The 18,960-nt window shown below is 37.6% G+C and overlaps 1 pseudogene; it reads left to right on the top strand.

Annotated features, from left to right (window-relative positions):
* Positions 1 to 2,817: 2,817 nt before the first annotated feature.
* LOC118984053 (40S ribosomal protein SA-like) lies at positions 2,818 to 4,443 on the top strand (annotated as a pseudogene).
* The last annotated feature ends 14,517 nt before the right edge of the window (positions 4,444 to 18,960 follow it).

Here is an 18,960-nt window from a genome sequence, read left to right as displayed (position 1 = left end):
ACAAAATTTAGTGAACACTATGATTAATTTTGAGCATTTGGAAGTTTCTCTAGTAGATTATGGGAAAGATTATGGGGATAATGGGAAAGTTCTAGCTTAGTGACTTAGACCCTTGGAAGAGTGCCCAATTACTGATTATTTTCATTAACTTAGAAATCTTCATTGGCATTATGGGCTGCTTATTGTTTTTCTTGGTTTTGAGGATGAGACAACCAGACTAGTTCATATGCAGTGTCAACCAAAATAACAGGGTTACATTTGAGACCAAAAATGTTTTGCTAATTAGCTCAGTACATCCTGGAGTTGTTTATAATAGGCGACTAAAACAGATATGTGCCTGATTTCTTAGGTATTTTGTTAAGAGTACATTTTTACAGAATTAAAGCTTTTGATGATTTCATTTAGGAAGATTAAAAGGAAATTGTCAGTGTTTTCAAACTATGCCCTCAGTTTTGTAGATGATTTCAGCTTTCAAAGTCTGCACATTGGAATGTGATGACGCATTCCTGAACTGCTCTTTTTGACTTCACTTTAGTTTACAAATCCCCCCTCCCTAAAAATCAAGATTACAAGGCTAAAATAATAGGGAAGCCGATTCCAAATGTATACAAAGAATAGTAATGAACCTTTATCCATCACCCAGCTTCAAGAATTATCTCAGCCCTGGCTGATGTGGCTCAATGGATTGGGTGCCACTGGCCTATGAACCAAAGGGTCACCGGTCCATATTCCCGGTGAGGGCACATACCTGGGTTGTGAGTAAAGTCCCCAGTTGGGGGCATGCAAAAGGCAGCTGATGGATGTATCTCACACATTGATGTTTCCCTCTTTCCCTCCTTTCTCTCTAAAAATAAATAAAAATTTTAAAAGATTTTATTTATTTTTAGAGAGGGGAAGTGGGAAAAAGAGAGAGAAATAGTGTGTGGTTGTATCTCACATGGCCCCCACTGGTGACCTGGCCCTCAGCCCAGGCATGTGCCCTGACTGGGAATCGAACCAGTGGCCCTTTGGTTTGCAGTCCATGCTCAATCCGCTGAGCTACACCAGCCAGGGCAAATAAATAAATTTTAAAAATTATCTCAACCAATCTTTTAATTTTAATTGTTGTTCTAAACCAATCTTCTAAACTTCCACCCCCTACCCTCCTCCCATGTGTTTTGAAGCATTTCTCGTATCACATAATTTAATCCATGAATATTTCAGTGTTTCTTTTTAAGAGCCATAAAACTATTAGCACACAAACAATGAATAAGGATGTCATCAAATATACAGTGAATATGTGGAAGTTCAAGTGTTTCATAAAGGCCATTTTTTTACCCAGTTAATTTGAATCAGGATCTAGTGCAAGTGGTTGATACACATTTTTAATCTTTCGTTCACTCTCCCTCTCATCTACTCTCCCTTCCCTTCTTATCTTATTCTTTATGTTCCCTCTCTCGCTTTACAGTTTATTTGATGAAGAAACCCAACTTATCCTTGAGAGTTTCATACAATCCAGATTTTTGTAACCACATCCCCATAGTGTAGTTTAACAATCTTTTTTCCTCTATTTCCCCTAAATTGATACATTGAATCTGGACAGACAGATACATTTTTCAACACTGGGTGGTACGTTCTTCCATTGGGAAGGTCATAATATTTCCTCTCGGATATTAGCAGCCCTCAGCTTTAGTGTCTTTAACCATTCATTTAATCAGTTGCAAAAAGTTATGTTCTAATTCAAAGTTACCTTCATCTAAACAAAGGAAGGTGGCAGCCTCCCTGTTTAAATCAAGATAAAAAATGGTGTATACAGCATTTCATACAATGTGACAATAGCAAACAAGGTTAGTAAGCAATCAAAATTCCTTAGAATTTAAGAATGGGCCTGATATATACTATGAAGTACATCTTCGATAGATGATTAGGAACAAGGCCATAGAAAAAAGAAAGACTGAAAAATACTAGACAGGTTTTTGAAAGAACTAAATAGTACCGATGGAAATTTTAAATATAGTCAATAAAATTAGAAGTGTTATTCAGAACATTAGATTTGGAGAGAAAATTGGTGGATTATGAACTCAAGAAAAAAAACAGGATGTATAGAGAAATAAAGAGATGGAAAATAGGATAGCTTGAAATGTAAAATACAGCACAGTTCCAACATAAATCTTATTAAAGAAAATACCTGTTCCAGAAAGAGGAAATAAAGAAAATGGGGGATATGACTGACTTCAGCTTATTCACCAGCAAAACATGAAAATTATTTTAAAACAACCAGTTAAAATCTCAATACGGGTGAAGCATATACAGCAACTAAAACACATATTCAAGAAAATGTATTACAATGTATTACTATTCTTACAATGATAAGAATAGTGAGAGTTGTGGCATTTGAACTGAGATCCCTCCTCCCAACTCAGCAAGCTGGAAAATTCACTGCAGACTGCCTGCAGCCAAGAACAAATCTCCTCAGCTCCTGGTAGAGGACCATCAGCATTGTCCCAGAAAGGGCAGGCATCAGCATTTTCTCACCCTGCTCCCACCTTTCTGACACTGAAGCTAAGTTATGAGTAAGCATTGGTGAGAGGTGGGGTTTCGCTTCTACCTAGCCTTCAAGGAGGTTCTCCCCTGAGTACGGGCTGCTAAAAATATTGGAGCCCCAATCATCTTTCTCGTGGCTGGTTAGGCAGTGAGTCCATGGTGGGAGAGTCCCAAGCAGAAAAGAGCTAAAGGTACTTTGCCCCACCACCAGCCCCAACGAGCACTCAGCTCCTAAACTGGAAGAAGCGTCACTCAGAGAAGCTTGCGGTTGTTCCCACTTCTGCCTCCAATGGCATGACCGCAGAGATGTTGCGTCTGCTGGAGGGAGAGCAGGCCGTAACCAGAGAGCTCGTATCCTTTCACTAAAGGAACTGACTTCATTTGAAACAGAATATGGAGAAGTTCAAGCCTAAGGGTGCTCTCAGAAATGAGGTTGTGGTGAGGGGCAATTACTTTGATATCAGTGGCATTACTGGACATAGAAGTTCAACTATGGGCTGGCTAGAGAACCTGTCACAGGTTCTCCCATGGGTCTTGCATCCCAGCAAGAGAGACATAGCTGGGAAAAGACTGGTGACAAAATGAGTCCCAATAACTGAATTTCATTGTTTTACGGTTGAGCAGTTCATGCCCCAAGATATTATTGAAAGCAATAAAGCAATCACCCAGCAATTAGTAAAGTTTTAACAGCTGGATATGGTCAGGGAAAGAGACAGCCAGAGAGAACCATGTAAAAACCACTGTCCCACCTTCCTCTTTCCCAACCAGAGAGAGGCCCCTACGACCTTGTTCAGCCTGGTTCTCGGTTCTTTCATAGCTTAAAAGGAGACTTTCACAGTGTCCAGAGCCCTGGGTGTCCTGCAAGTGAAGAAGGAGGATGTCCTCAAATTCCTTGTAGCATGAACCCACTTAGGTGGCTTGACTTCCAAATGCAGAGGTGTGTCCACAGAAAGAAAAGTGATGGTACTTACATCATAAATCCGGAAAGAATGTGGGAGAAGCTTCTGCTGGCAGCTCGTGCCATTGGCGCCATTGAAAACCCCACAGCACCCCCCGCCACCCCACCCCCCCCGGCTGGCATAGCTCAGTGGATTGAGCGTGGGCCTGCGAACCACACGATCGCGGTTCGATTCCCAGTCAGGGCACATGCCTGGGTTGCAGGCCAGTTCCCAGCAGGGGACTCACGAGAGGCAACCATACATTGATATTTCTCTCCCTCTCTCCTTCCCTTCACTTCTATAAAAGATAAATAAATAAAATCTTTTAAAAAAAAGAAAACCCCACGGCTGTCAAAGTGAGATCGTCCAAGGAACACTGGCCAGAGAGCTGATCTGAAGTTTGCTGCTGCCCCTGGAGCCACTGCTATTGCTGGCTATTTCACTCCCAGAACCTTCACCAGTTGGATCCAGGCAGCCTCCCAGGAGCCGAAGCTTCTAGTGGTTATTGATTCCAGGTTTTGCCGCCAGCCTCTCACAGAGACCTCCCAATCCTCTGTGTAGCACGGGCTCTAATCTGGGCTATGCATTCATTGCCGTCCCAGGCAAACAAGGGGGTTCACATAGTGGGTCTGATGTGGATGCTGGCCCAGGAAGTTTTGCGCATGCGTGGCACCATCTCCCGTGGGCACCCATGGGAGGCCATTCTTGATTCCTACTTCTACAGAGATACTGAAGAAATAGAAAAGGAAGATCAGGCTGCTCGCTGCTGAAAAGGTTGTGACCAAGAAGGCACTTTGTGTGAATAGACGGCTCCAGCTCCCAAGTTCACTGCTGCTCAGCCTGAGGTCACTGACTGGTCTGAAGGCGCAGGTGCCCTCTGGCCTGTTCAGCAGTTTCCTACTGAGAGTGCTCAGCCCACTACTGGAGACTGGTCTGCAGGCTGCACAGGTGGGCCACTGAATGGGTAGGAACAAGGCCATGAGTTGTCTTAAGCTGTTTTCCCACTAACTCTTAAGCAAAATAGAAATAAGGTTGATGAAAAATACAGTTTCCAAAAAATGAAAACACACACACACACACACACACACACACACACACACTGCTACCCCAGGATAACATTGGGTATAACCCAAGGATAAGCTCTCTGGAGAGCAACATCAGAAGTTTACCAGTTCAGGAAAGAAATAGACTCTGCGAAAATAATCCCGCCAGTTGCTAAACAAACCAAAATAACAGCAGCAACAACAAATAAACCTAACAACAAGAACAACACCAGAAGGGAGGCACCAGTACTCAGAGTTGATACAATATATTATCTAAAATGCCAGTTTCCAACACAAATTATTAGTCATGCAAGGAAACAGGAAAGTATGACCCACACACTAGTCTAAAAAAATAAAGCAGACAGCAGAAACTGCTTGTGAGAGCAACCAGATGTCAAATTAAACAAAGTCTTCAAAGTAGCCACTACAAATACTTTCAAAGAACAAAAGGAAACCAATGGTTAAAGAATAGAAAAGGAAGGAGGAAAATATCACAGCAAATAGAATATATCAATAAAGAGATAGAAATTATTTTTAAAAACCATGAGAATTCTACAGGTGAAAAGTATAATTGAAGTAAAATTCATTAAAGGGGCTCCATAGTAGGTTCGAACTAGCAGGAGAAATAATTAACAAATTTGAAGAAAGAGCAATAGTGATTATGCAGCATGAAGAACAGAGAGAAAAAAGAATTTTTAAAGATGAACAGGGCTTCAGAGAAATGTGGAACACTATTAAGTCCAGCAATATTTGAAGAAATCATGGCTGACAACTTCTCACATGTGTGGGAAAACAACTACGAACTAGGAAGCACAAGAAACGCGAAGATAAATGTAAAGAGTTTTATAAAAAGAAATATCATAGTAAAAATATTGAAAGCCAAAGACAAGGAAAAAATCTTGACAGGAGGAAGAAAAAAAATGACTCATCACTTACAAAGGAATCCCATTAATATTGAAATCTGACTTTTCAGTACTGGCTGGTGTAGCTCAGTGGATTGAGCGCAGCTGAGAAGAACCAAAGGGTCCTCAGTTCGATTCCCAGTCAGGGCACATTCCTGGGTTGCAGGTCAGGTCCCCAGTGGGGACCACATGAGAGGCAACCACACATTGACGTTTCTCTCTCTCTTTCTCCCTCCCTTACCCTCTCTCTAAAAATAAATAAATAAAATCTTAAAAAAAAAGAAATCTGACTTTTCAGCAGAAACAACAGAGACCGGAAGCCAGTGGGATAACATTCAAAGCGCTCAAAAGAAGAAAGGGTTGGTAACCAAGAATCCTGTATTCAGCAAATTTATCTTTAAACAAATTAAAGCAAACTGAAACAAACTCATATATACAGAGAACAGACTTAGGGTAGCCAGAGGGGTAAGAGTTGAGGGATGGGTGGAAATGGCAAAGGGATTAAAAAGTACAAATGGGTGGTTACATAACAGTCATGGGTCTATAGAGTACAGTATGGGAAACATAGTTTATGATACCGTGGTGACCAGGTATGGTGCCAGGAGGGTGCTTAGGATAACAGGGGAGCACTGTGCAGGGCGTATTATTGTCTGCCCCCAAAGCTGTATGCCTGAAAGTTGTACAAAACAGCATTGAATGTAAACTGTAATTGAAAAAAAGGAAGTAAATAAATAAATAATGTGAAATTAAAGGCATTTCAAGATAAACGAAAACAGACCATTTGTTACTAGCAGACCCTTCTTACAAGATATTCTAGAGGAGGCCCTGGCTGGGTAGGTCAGTTGGTTAGAGCACCATCCTGATATACCAAGGTTGTGGGTTCCATCCCCAGTTGGGGCACATACACACATTCAAAAAGTAACCAATGAATGCATAATTAAGTGGAACAACAAACCAGTATTTTTCTTTCTCCCTTCTTCTCTCTCTAAAATTAATTTTAAAAATATTTTTTAAAAGACATTCTAGCCCTGGCTGGTGTGGCTCAGTGTATTAAGTGCCTGTCTGTGAACCGAAGGGTTGCTAGTTCAATTCCCAGTCATGGCACATGCTCGGGTTTTGTGCCAGGTCCCCCAGTGACACACAAGAGGCAACCACACATTCATGTTTTTCCCCTCTCTTTCTCCCTCCCTTCCCCTCTCTCTAAAAATAAATAGAATCTTTTAAAAATTTAAAAGACACTCTAAAGGAAGCTAGACTAGACTGAAATTAAGTGACCCCAAAAGGTAATTCAATTCTTATGAAAAAGCAAAGACATTGAAAAGGTAATTATATAATTGTAAAAGAGAACATAAATGCATATTTTCTTCTTTCTTACCCACTTTAAAAAGCAATTGTATAAAACAGTATGTGTGTTTTATAACACACAGTATGTGTGTTGAACTTACAAATATAGAAATGTAATATACTTGCTGATAACAACACAAAGGAGGTTTATGATTGTCTTGACCTATGGAAATAACTCCAGGTGCCAACTTGAATCTGTAAAAATAAATTAAGAGAACCAGAAATGAGAAATCAAATGGTTAATATAACATTTAAATATACATTTGCTCTATTTCTTCTCTTAGCTAGTCTAAAAGACACAAAATTATATAAAATAATAATTATAAACATGTACACAGTGGGGCAAAAGTAGGCTTACAGTTGTTCTTATGGAAAATAGTACAATAGTAATAGAAGGATAAACTCTATGTTTTGCTTACTGTCACTGTAAACCTACTTTTCCCATGCCCTCTATATTGTTGTGTTTATAACGTTTATAAACAAATATGTGTAACAACCATAGAAAACAGAGGAAAGGGAATAGAGGCATGTAACTGTATGCTTCTAAATTTTACTAGAATGAAGTTAATGTACATCTGAAGCTGGTTCTGATAAATTAAGATATGTGTAGCAAGTCCTAAAGCAACTGCTGAGAAAGTTACTTACTATAAAAATACATAATGTAGGGTAAAAGGGGAAGTGACAAAGAAACACAGTAGCTACGGAAACAGTCATGGTGAAGTAAGCAAAGCATAGAAAATATAGTCAATAATACTGTGATAGCTATCATTAGTACCAGTTGGGGTACTGGAAATATTGAGGGGAACAATATGTAAAGTATATGATTGTCTAACCACTAAGCTGTATACCCTAACCAATACATAATAAAAGAATACATAGTGCAAAAATTATTGAAGAAATGAAAATGCCACATCAGGAAATATTAACTTAATACAAAAAGCAGTAAAAGATAGAGGAACAAAAAAGACATGAGACACATAGCAACATAAAGTAAAATGGCAGCAATAAATCCAACTATATATCAATAATAACATAAATGTGATTGGCTTAACCAGTCAAATCAAAAGCAGAGATTGTCAGACTAGATTGAAAAATAAGATCCAACTATATAATGCCTACAGGCAACATATTTTGGATTCAAAATACAAATATATTCAAATGTATCGAAATATAAATTCATTATATTATGCACCTGAAACTAATATGATTGTGTATGTCAATTATACCTCAGTAAAAACACAAATAGATTCAAAATAAAGGGATGGGAAAAGACATATTATGAGAAGAACAACCTCAAGAAATCTGGAGTGGCTACGCTAACGTCAGAAAAAATAGACACTAAAAACAAGGCTGCTAGAGATAAAGAGGGACATTTTCCAGTGATAACAGAGTCAACCCTTGAGGAAGATATAACGATTATAAATATATATTTACCTAATAACAGCATGAAAATATCTGAAACAAAACTAGGAGAATACATAGTGCAAAAATTATTGAAGAAATGAAAATGCTTCATCAGGAAATATTAAGGAAGAAATAGACATGTCAACAATAATATTGGGTTAGCCAAAAAGTCTGTTTAGGTTTTTGCAAAAAATAAAAGATACATTTTTCATTTTTACCAGTAACTTTATTTTTTAAATTATTTTACTGTTTTTCAATTACAGTTGTCTGTATTTTCTCTCCACCCCTCAACCAAGAACTATTGATTTGAATATTTTCAGTATATCATCTATCTCCCACGTGGTAAAACATTGATTGTTCTCAATTAATTTCTTGAATTTGATTGCTATGAACTTCAACTGGTTTACCAAACTCATGGACATGGACAACAGTGTGGTGATTGCTGGGGAGAGGAAGGTATAAGGAGACTAAATGGTAATGGGAAAAAATACAATAAAGATTAAATTTTTTATTTTTATTTTAAGTATATTTTATTGATTATGCTATTTCCATTTTCTCAGTTTTTTTCTCCTTTCTATCTCCAGCATTCTCACCCCTTAGTTCATGTCCATGGGTTATACATATGTTCTTTGACGTCTCTGTTTCCTATACCATTCTTAACCTCTCTCCATCTATTTTATGCCTACCAATTATGCTTTTTATTCCCTGCTCCTTTCCCCCACATTCTTCTCCTCCTCCTCCCCACTGAAAACACTCCATGTGATGTCCATTTCTCTGATTCTGTTCCTGTTCTAGCTGTTTGCTTAGTTTTTGTTTTCAGGTTTGTTTGTTTGTTTGTTTGTTTAGGTTCAGTTGTCGATAGTTGTGAGTTTGTTGTCATTTTACTGTTCATAGTTTTGATCTTCTTCAATATCTTAGATAAGTTTCTTTTACATTTCATATAATAAGGGCTTCGTAATGACGAACTCCTTGAATTTGACCTTATCTGGGAAGCACTTTATCTGTCCTTCCATTCTAAATGATAGCTTTGCTGTATAGAATATTCTTGGATGTAGGTCCTTGCCTTTCGTGACTTGAAATACTTCTTTTCAGCCCCTTCTGGCCTGTAAGATTTCTTTTGAGAAATCAGCAGATAGTCTTATGGACACTTCTTTGTAGGTAACTGTCTCGTTTCTTCTTGCTGCTTATAAGATTCTCTCCTTATCTTTAATTTTGGGTAACTTAATGATAATGTGCCTTGGTGTGTTCCTCTTTGGGTCCAATTTCTTTAGGACTCTCTGGGCTTCCTGGATTTCCTGGAAGTCTATTTTCTTCTCCAGATTGGGGAAGTTTTCCTTCATTATTTGTTCAAGTAAGTTCTCACCTCCTTGCTCCTGTTCTTCTTCTTCTAGCACCCCTATGATTCAGATACTGGAACATTCAAAGGTGCCCCATAGGTTCCTAAGCCTCTACTCATTTTTTTTGGATTCTTGTTTCTTCGTTCTGTTCTAACTGGATGTTTATTACTTCCCTTTTTTCCAAATTGTTGCTTCGAGTCCTGGTTTCCTTCCTGTCACTGTTGGTTCCCTGAATATTTTGCCTTATTTTACTCTGAGTAGCCTTCATTTGTCCCTTCATTTTGTGACCAAGCTCAACCTGTTTTATGGGCATCCTGATTGCTGTTTTGAACTCTTCATCTGATAGGTTGGCTGTCTCCTCGTCACTTTTTTCTTTCTCTGGAGTTTTGATCTGTTCTTTCATTTGGGCCATATTTCTTTGTCTTGGTGGACCTGTTATGTTGTAAGGGGGCAGGGCGTTAGGTATTCACCCAGGTGAGGAAACTCTCTTTGCTGTGTTGCGGCACTTTCTGTAGGGGAAAGGTCAGAGAGGGAACAATTCAGCTCACCTGCTCAGCTTTAGCCCACTTTCCAATGACCTCTGTAAAACTGGGAGTTTCTCCCATTGTGGCAACCACCGTGGTAGCTTACAGCTAGCTTGAGTCTTCAGCTCCCCATTCAGCCAGACCCACTCCTCCCACACGGTCCACCGCCCATCACAGGTCCTCTCTGCCTGCCTGGCTGCCTGTCTCCATCCAAGGAGTTTCTTTAACTTCTTGGTTGTCAAAGTTCCATGTAGTTTGATTTTCTGGCATTTCTGGTTGTTTATTGATTTTAGATTGGTTGTTATCCTCCTTTTGGTTGTGCAAGGAAGCAAAGGGTTTCTGCCTACGTCTCCATCTTGACCATAACTCCAAGATTAAATTTTTTAAAAAATACAACTAAGCATTACCAGAGCCATGTTTTAGGGGGAAAAAAACAGAATAAAATTTTTGGCCAACCCAATAGTTGAAGATTTTAATACCCATTTTCCATAATGGGTAGGATAGAATGACTAGAAAAAGATTAACAAAGAAATACAAGACTTGGACAAAACTACAAACCCACCATTTATAGAACACTCCACATAACAAAAGAGAATACACATTCTTCTTAAGTGTATCTGGGACATTTTTCAGCATCAATGATGGGACACAAAAAAAGCCTTAATAAATTTAAAGTATAGAAGATAGAAATATTTAAAAATTGTTTTAAATAAAGTATGCAGGATAGAGATAATTATAAGATTAAAAGGACAGAAATGATACAAAATATGTTTTCCAACACTAGAAATCAATAACAGAAGGAAAACTGGAAATCTCACAAACACATGGAAATTAAACACACTACTAAATAACTAACAAGTCAAAGAAGATATCAAAAGTGAACTTCAATAATTTTATTTTCATTACCTTCAAAAAGGATTAAATGCTTAAGAATAAACTTAACTGATGAAAACTTCAAAACATTGATGAATGACATTAAAGAAAACACAAATTAATGAAAAGACATCCCACGCTCATGGAGTGGAAGAATAATATTGTTAAAACCTCTATACTATCAAAAATGATCAACATATTTAAAGCAATCCCTATCAAAATTCCAACTTCATTTATTTCAGAAATAGAAAAGAATCCTAAATTCATGTGGAACCACAAAGGACACAGAATAGTCAAACCACTATTGAGAGAGAACAAAGCTAGACATGTTACTGTTCCTGATTTTAAAATACATTGCAACACTGTAGTAAATAAAACACTGTGGTACTGGCATAAAGACAAACATATACAACACCAAAGGGAGACCAAAAGTAAACCCACACATATACAGCCAACTGATTTTTAACAAGGGTGCCAAAATTACATAATGGAAAAAGAATAGTCTCTTTAACAGATGGTATTGGGGAAAGTGGATATCCAAATGCAATAGAATGAAGTTGGATCTTTACCTGATACCACATACAAATGCTTAAACATAGACTTAAAACTACAAAACTAGAATAAAATATAAAAGAAAGCTTCATGATATTGGATTTGGCAACAATTTCTTGTATATAACACCAAAGCACAGGCAACAAAAGTAAAAAGAGACAACACCAAACTTCTATTCTTATGTGTATTAAAGGACACAAATTACTAGAATGAAAAGGTAAACTATGAAATAGGAGAAGATATTTTCAAACTATACATATAATAAAGGGTTAACCCAGAATATATAAACAACCATTATAACTCAACAACAAATAGATAATCTAATTAAAATACGGGAAAAGGCCCCGGCTGGTGTTGCTCAGTGGATTGAGCGTGGGCCTGCGAACCAGAGTATCACAGTTCAATTCCCAGTCAGGGCACATGCCTGGGTTACAGGCCAGTTTCCAGCAGGGGACACATGAGAGGCAACCATACATTGATATTTCTCTCCCTCTCTCCTTCTCTTCCCCTCTAAAGATAAATAAATAAAATCTTTTTTAAAATCTTAATTTTCTTACTTTAAAAAAATAGCCCTGGCTGGTGTGGCTCAGTGGATTGAGTGTAGGCCCAAGAACCAAAGGGCTGCCAGTTGGATTCCTAGTCAGGGCACATGCCTGGGTTGCAGGCCAGGTCCCCAGTAGGGTGTGCATGGGAGACAACCACACATTGATGTTTCTCTCCCTCTCTTTCTCCTCCTCTTCCCCTCTCTCTAAAAATAAATAAAATCTTTTTTAAATATTTTATTTATTTATTTTTAGAGAGAAGGAACAGGAAGGAGAAAGAGTGGAGAGAAACATCAATGTGTGGTTGTCTCTCATGTGTCACCTACTGGGGATCTGGCCTGCAACTCAGGTATGTGCCCTGACTGGGAATCGAACCAGTGACCCTTTGCTTCAGAGGCCTGCACTCAATCCACTGCGCTACACCAGCCAGGGCAAAATAAATATTGCCATATAATCCAGCAATCCCACTTCTGGGTATATATGCAAAAGAACTGAAAACAGGATCTTGAAGTGATATTTATCACACACTCATGTTCATAGTAGCTGTATTCGTAACAGCCAAGAGGTGGAGGGAACCAAAATGTCCATCAAGAGGTAAATGGATAAACAAAATATAATTTATAAACAAAGGAATATTATTCGACCTTTAAAAGGAAGGAAATCCTGTCACATGTTACAACATGGAAGAAACTTGAGGACATCATGCTAAGCAAAACAAGCCAGCCACAGAAGACAAATACTGTATAATTTTACTTATATGATGTATCTAAAGATAAACTTATAAACTTATAGATATAAAATAGAATGGTAGTTACTAGGTGCTAGCGGGAGAGAAAATGAAGAGTTGTTTAATGGGTACAGAATTTTAAGCTTTGCTAGATGAAATGTTGTAGTGATCTATGGTATAATAATGTGAATATGCTCCGTTATAAACTTTAACATAGTTATGATGGTAAATTTTATATAATGTGTTTTACCATGATTTTAAAAATAGAATTTATACTCTCAACACTACCAAACACTGTTGAAAGTCATTAATTATCTAAATAAACGGAAAAATATCCTGCACTGCAGATTCGAAGACTTACTATTATTAAGATGACAATAATCCCAAAATTGGTCTAGAGATTCAACACAGAATTACATAGAGGAGTTCATCAAAGCACAGTTAAGGTGAGAGATTTTTTACGTTCCTCTCAGTAACTGATGCATCAAATAGACAACAAAGTTCTTTAATTTAGATACAGAAGATTTGAGCACCGTGATTATCAAATTTATTAAATAAACATATCTTCTAAATGACAAGTGGAAAAGTCAGATTTTTAAAAAATAGACATTACATTTATAAGAAATAATGACATTTTAATACATAAATCATGTCTCAACAAATTTTAAAGTAACTTTATCAGAGGTTTTGTTCCCTGACCACAATACAAAAGTATAATTTTAAAAAATTTAAATCTTTACTTATTAAATTTAAGAATTTAATAAGTAAAAAGTATCATTTGTTAGCTTAAATCTACACTTCTAAATAATTTATATGTGAAAAATTAAGTGTAGTTGGAAAACTCAATTACATGGCAAACTGTGAAATGTAGCTAAATCTTACCTGTAAAAAGAAATTTATAGCCATTGAATGCTAATGCTTGAAAAAAAGAAAAACAAAAAGCTGCAACTGAAATAAATTAGTCAATGGGATAAGAATTTTAAAAAGGAGAATCGAAACTATTATTAACAGAAGAAATGTATAAATAGATCATCAAAGATTAGATTTAAAAACACATCATTAGAACTATGTGAGTTCAGCAACTTTATTGGATACATGATTAATATTTTAAAAAGTCTATTGTATTCCTGAATGCAAACAATAAATACTTAGATATATACTTTTAAAAATATCCTATTTACTTTTTTAAATATGTTACTTATTTATTTCTAGAGAAGGGAAGGAAGGGAGAAAGAAAGGCAGAAAAACATCAATGTGTGGTTGTCTCTCATGTGTCCCCTACTGGGAACCTGGCCTGCAACCCAGACGTGTTCCCTGACTGGGAATCAAACCCGCGACTCTTTGGTTCGCAGGCCTGCACTCAAATCACACTGAGCTACACCAGCCATGGCTTAAAATATCCTATTTATAATAGCAACAAAATAAGGTCTCTAGGGAAAGAGGTTAGAAAAAAATATATAGTAGACTTATGGAAAAATACAAACGTTTATTGAAAGACACGAAAGAAAGACTAAATAAGCGGAGAAGTCTTCATGGATAGAAAGACTCAATGTTACAAAAATCGTCAGTTTTTCCCAAAGTAAACTAACGAATGTAATTCTGATTTTTAAAAAATGTGTAGAGTTGAGCTTTAACAAGATTTTTGCATCATTTCACGATACTTTTAAGTTTGTGTTTAATAGAGCAAGAGGTAGTGAAGCTTGAAAATTCAAAGAAAGACAGAGTCCTAATAGCACTTTGACACCAGGCACACAAAACTGGAAGATTTTAGAACCGTGGCTACTTATATTTTGCTAGAGCTTTTCCTATTGTCATTAACTATAAAATCCTTAAGTGAGCTTTTATTAGGAATCAGAGATGAGACCGAGGGACAGGAGAGGCTATGCCACCTCCCTTTGTCAAGTGTGGGGAGGAAAATAAAAGGGTAATCACAGCCACAAGAGCAAGGAAGAAGACCAAGACCCAGGAGCCAGCTGCAAGTGAGGGGTGAGAATTTGGGAACCCACGGGGGCCTGAAAAGACCTGTGAAGTTTTCTAATAGGCTGCTTACAACCAATGACATAACTATACAAATAAAATTAACTTAAAAAAACAATAAAATTAACTTAAAAAAAAACAAAAAAGCAAAGGCAAATGAGCTGATTGTGCTAGTTGTAAGAGTCATTCTCAGAACTATGATCAAGTTCCAAATTTGATTGAGATTTCTAGCTGCCAGCAAAAACAAAACAAAAAGAAAACCAAAAAAACCCCAGGAAACTGTAATATATGTTACAGTATTCATTACTAGAAATGAGGCAACATATTAAGTCCACAATAAATCCCTAAGTAACATGTATGTGAAATAGCTGTCAACCTGGATTTTCACATACAAGCAACACGTGCCATCTGTAGTGGAGTTAAGCAAAAAAAATAATTCACTAAAAGAATATTAGATAGCTCACGGAATCCACCATGATGGACAGAGATCCAGGCTCAGGGCAAAGCTGCTAGGAAAAATGTACTGAAGGATATTTAGAGTTGTTCTGGAAATAAAACTACTCCCACTAGTACTGCAGACACTGCTACTTTCCTCTGCAGAGCTACTGTAGTTAATGTCAAATCCTATATGATGGGTGGAGCCTGGATCACATGTCTATCCTTAACTGCAAAAGAAGAAAGGAAATTAAGCATGTGGCATTTTTAGCTCTTGTTATACAAATAAAACATTTATATTTATAATATTAGGAATTCAGTAAACACAAAAAGTGGTTCCACTGCTGGGCAATCAAAGTAGATGACAAATGTCCTGATAATAACCATACATCATCCACTTCTGAGTTTGTGTGTGACTAATGAATTCAAACCTAGGGAGGGCTTAATCTAATATTATAAACTGTTACTCATAACTTGCATATAACTCAGATATTCCACTTATGAGTATTTACCTGAAAAAGAAAACCAGTAATTAGAAAATGTATATGCACCCCTATGGTTACTGCAACATTGTTTACAATAGCCAACACATGGAAGCAACTTAGGTATCCATTGGTAGATGAATAGATAAATATGCTTATATAAATATAAAGATCACTGCCCTGGCTGGTGTGGCTCAGTGAATTGAGTGCCAGACTGGAATGCAAGGAGTTGCTGGTTCGATTCCCAGTTGGGGCACGTGCCTGGGTTGTGGGTGGAGTCCCTGGTGGGGGGGGCTTGAGAGAGGCAACCACACATGGATGTTTCTCTCCATCTCTTTCCCCCACCTTACCCCTCTCTCCGAAAATGAATAAACAAAATCTTTAAAAAAAAGAATTCCATTTTAAAAAAGAAAGATCGTTGATTATACCATTGACTACATATATAAAAAGAAATATTACTCAGCCACAAAAAAGAATGAAATATTGCTATTTGGAGCATAGATGGATTTATAGGTACTATGCTAAGTGAAATAATTCAACAAGAATAAGGCAAATACTGTATTTCATTGATATGTGGGATCTAAAAACAAAAACAAGACACATGAAAAAATAGAACAAAACAGAAACAGACTCATGAGAGAACAAACTGATGTTCGCCAGAGGGAGGGTGTTGGAGGATGGGTAAAAAAGGGAAATAAGAGGCATAAACTTCCAGTTATTTATTTATTAAAAACAGTCTCAGGGATAAAATGTATGGCATAGGGACGATAGTCAATATTGTCATATAACTTTGTATGGTGTCAGATATCACTCGACATTGTGATGATAGCATTGTAAAAAATACATATATCAAGTCACTATATATACCTGGAACTAATATATTATTGCACATCAACCATAATCTTTTGAAAAGAAATTATATTGAGTTCTAAAAATAATTGTTCCTTGTGCTCATATTGACTTACTGACCTAACTATTCTCTTTTTTAATTGATTGCACTATTACAGTTTTTAAATTTTTCCCCTCTAGCCCCCGTCTACCCTGCCCCACCAACCCTCCAGCATCCCCCCTCTCAGTTCATGTCCATGGGTTGTACATAGAAATTCTTTTAGTCTGTTTCCTATACCACTTTTTATCTCTCCCCATCTATTTAGCCTACTAATTATGCTTCTTCTTCCCTGTACCTTCCCCCCCTGCTATTCCTCCCTTCTCACTCCCCACTGAAATCCCTGCGAGGCCCATTTCTCTGATTCTGTTCCTGTTCTAGCTGTTTGCTTAGTTTTTGTTTCTGTTGTTTTTCTTTTCTTTTAGGTTCATTTGTTGATTGCTGTGAGTTGCTGTCATTTTACTGTCCATATTTTTTTATCTTCTTTTTCTTAGATAAGTTCCTTTAACATTTCATATAATAAGGCCTTGGTGATGATGAACTTCTTGAATTTGACCTTATCTAGGAAATACTTTATCTGCCCATGCATTCTCACTGAAAGCTTTGCTGAATATACTATTTTTGGATGTAGGTCTTTTCCTTTCATGCCTTTGAATACTTCTTTCCAGCCCCTTCTTGCCTATAAGGTTTCTTTTGAGGAATCAGCTGATAGCCTAATGGGCACTCCTTTGTAGGTAACTTTCTCTTTTCCTCTTGCTTCTTTTAAGATTTTCTCTGTATATTTAATTTGGGGGAATTTAATGATAATGTGTCTTGGTGTGTTCCTCCTTGGGTCCAACTTCTCTGGGACTCTCTGGGCTTCCTGGACTTCCTGGAAGTCTATTTCCTTCACCAGACTGGGGAAGTTTTCCTTCATTATTTGTTCAAATAAGTTTTCAATTTCTTGCTCTTGTTCTTTTCCTTCTAGCACCGCTATAATTCAGATATTGGAACATTTCAGGTTGTCCCAGAGGTTTGGAAGACTCTCGTCACTTTTTTTAATTCTTAGTTCTGTTCCAGTTGGATGTTTATTTCTTCCTTTTGTCCCAAATCATTGCTTTGAATCCTGCTTTCCTTCCCGTCACGGCTGGTTCCCTAAATAGTTTGCTTTATTTCACTTTGGGTATCTTTCATTTTGTTTTTTCGTTTTTCAACCAAGCTTAATCAGATCTGTGAGCATTTTCATTACCAAGGCTTTAAATTCTCCATCAGATAGGTTGACTATGTCCTCATCATTCAGTTCTTTTTCTAAGGTTATGCTCTGTTCTTTCATTTGGGCCATATTCTTTTTCTTGGTCCAGCTGATAAATTGTAAGGGGGTGGGGCCTTAGAAATTCACCAGGAGAAAGGCAACATTTTTTGCTGTGCTGTAGCACTGCCTGTGGGGGAGGGACCAGAGAGGGAACAATGTAGCTCGCCTGCCTGTTCCTAATGCACCTTCCTACGGACTCTTGTGTGAGACTGGGAATTTCTCCCACTGTAGCAACCACTGTATCAACTCAGCCTCTGTTTCAACTCTGAGCCTTAAGTCAGCCCCACCGACGCAGCCCACTCAGCCCAGCCACACTGCAGCCAGCCCCGCCCTCAAGGTCCTCGGACTTGCCATGATCTTTCTCTGCCTGCTGCCCCACTCTGGCTGCCACCTTATCAGTCTGGTTGTTCTGACTGATTTTTTTCTTTAATTCCTTGGTTGTCAGAGTTCCGTGCAGTTTGATTTTCTGACATTTCTGGCTGTTTATTGATTTTAGATCGGCTGTTATCCTCCTTTTGGTTGTGTGAGGAAGCAAAGGTTTCTACTGACGCCTCCGTCTTGGCCCGAACTTGACCTGAGCTCAATTCAATGATGTATTATAACACTGTTTTCAGTAGAGGTTCTTAATACATCCGCATATGGCCTTCCTATATCAATTTAACGTAATTGAAGGATAGATTCCAGAGTTCCTGGAGGAGTGGATAACACAGACAATCCTTTTTATTATCTTTAAGAGCTCTTAATAAAACTGAGTTCATCATTTAAAAAAGTGAATGGTTATGCCAAGGACAGAAATATCAATACATAATCGTTTACTTTGAAATGGCACTAACCACTGTATAACTGGAAACTAAAATTGCCACCGAAATATAAATCTCAAAAGTGACACGTTTGTATGAGAAAGTAAAAATTTCAATAATTATCAAAAGCTATTAGAGAAGAGATTAATTCAACTACACGTATAACCATCTCAAAGTAGGCTCTGTTGTCTCCTGGGTTGTCTGAGCCCAAATGAGGAAGAAGGACTCCAGGATTGCCTGTTTCTTTCTGTGGCACTGAGTGCAGCCTGCTCAGTTAGATTACTTTAATTGCAGGCTATTTCAGAAGGTGGATACAAGGACAGTGTAATATTTACGGAACGGCTGCCAGCGAGCAAGGTTGAGGCATGCTTTGGCTTGCT

This window comes from Sturnira hondurensis, unplaced genomic scaffold (genome assembly GCF_014824575.4).
Source record: "Sturnira hondurensis isolate 20B ecotype Veracruz unplaced genomic scaffold, ASM1482457v3 Scaffold0003201, whole genome shotgun sequence".
Classification (NCBI taxonomy): Eukaryota; Metazoa; Chordata; class Mammalia; order Chiroptera; family Phyllostomidae; genus Sturnira; species Sturnira hondurensis.
The sequence above is the reverse complement of the archived record's forward strand: the minus strand, read 5'-3'. Positions and strand labels throughout refer to the sequence as shown.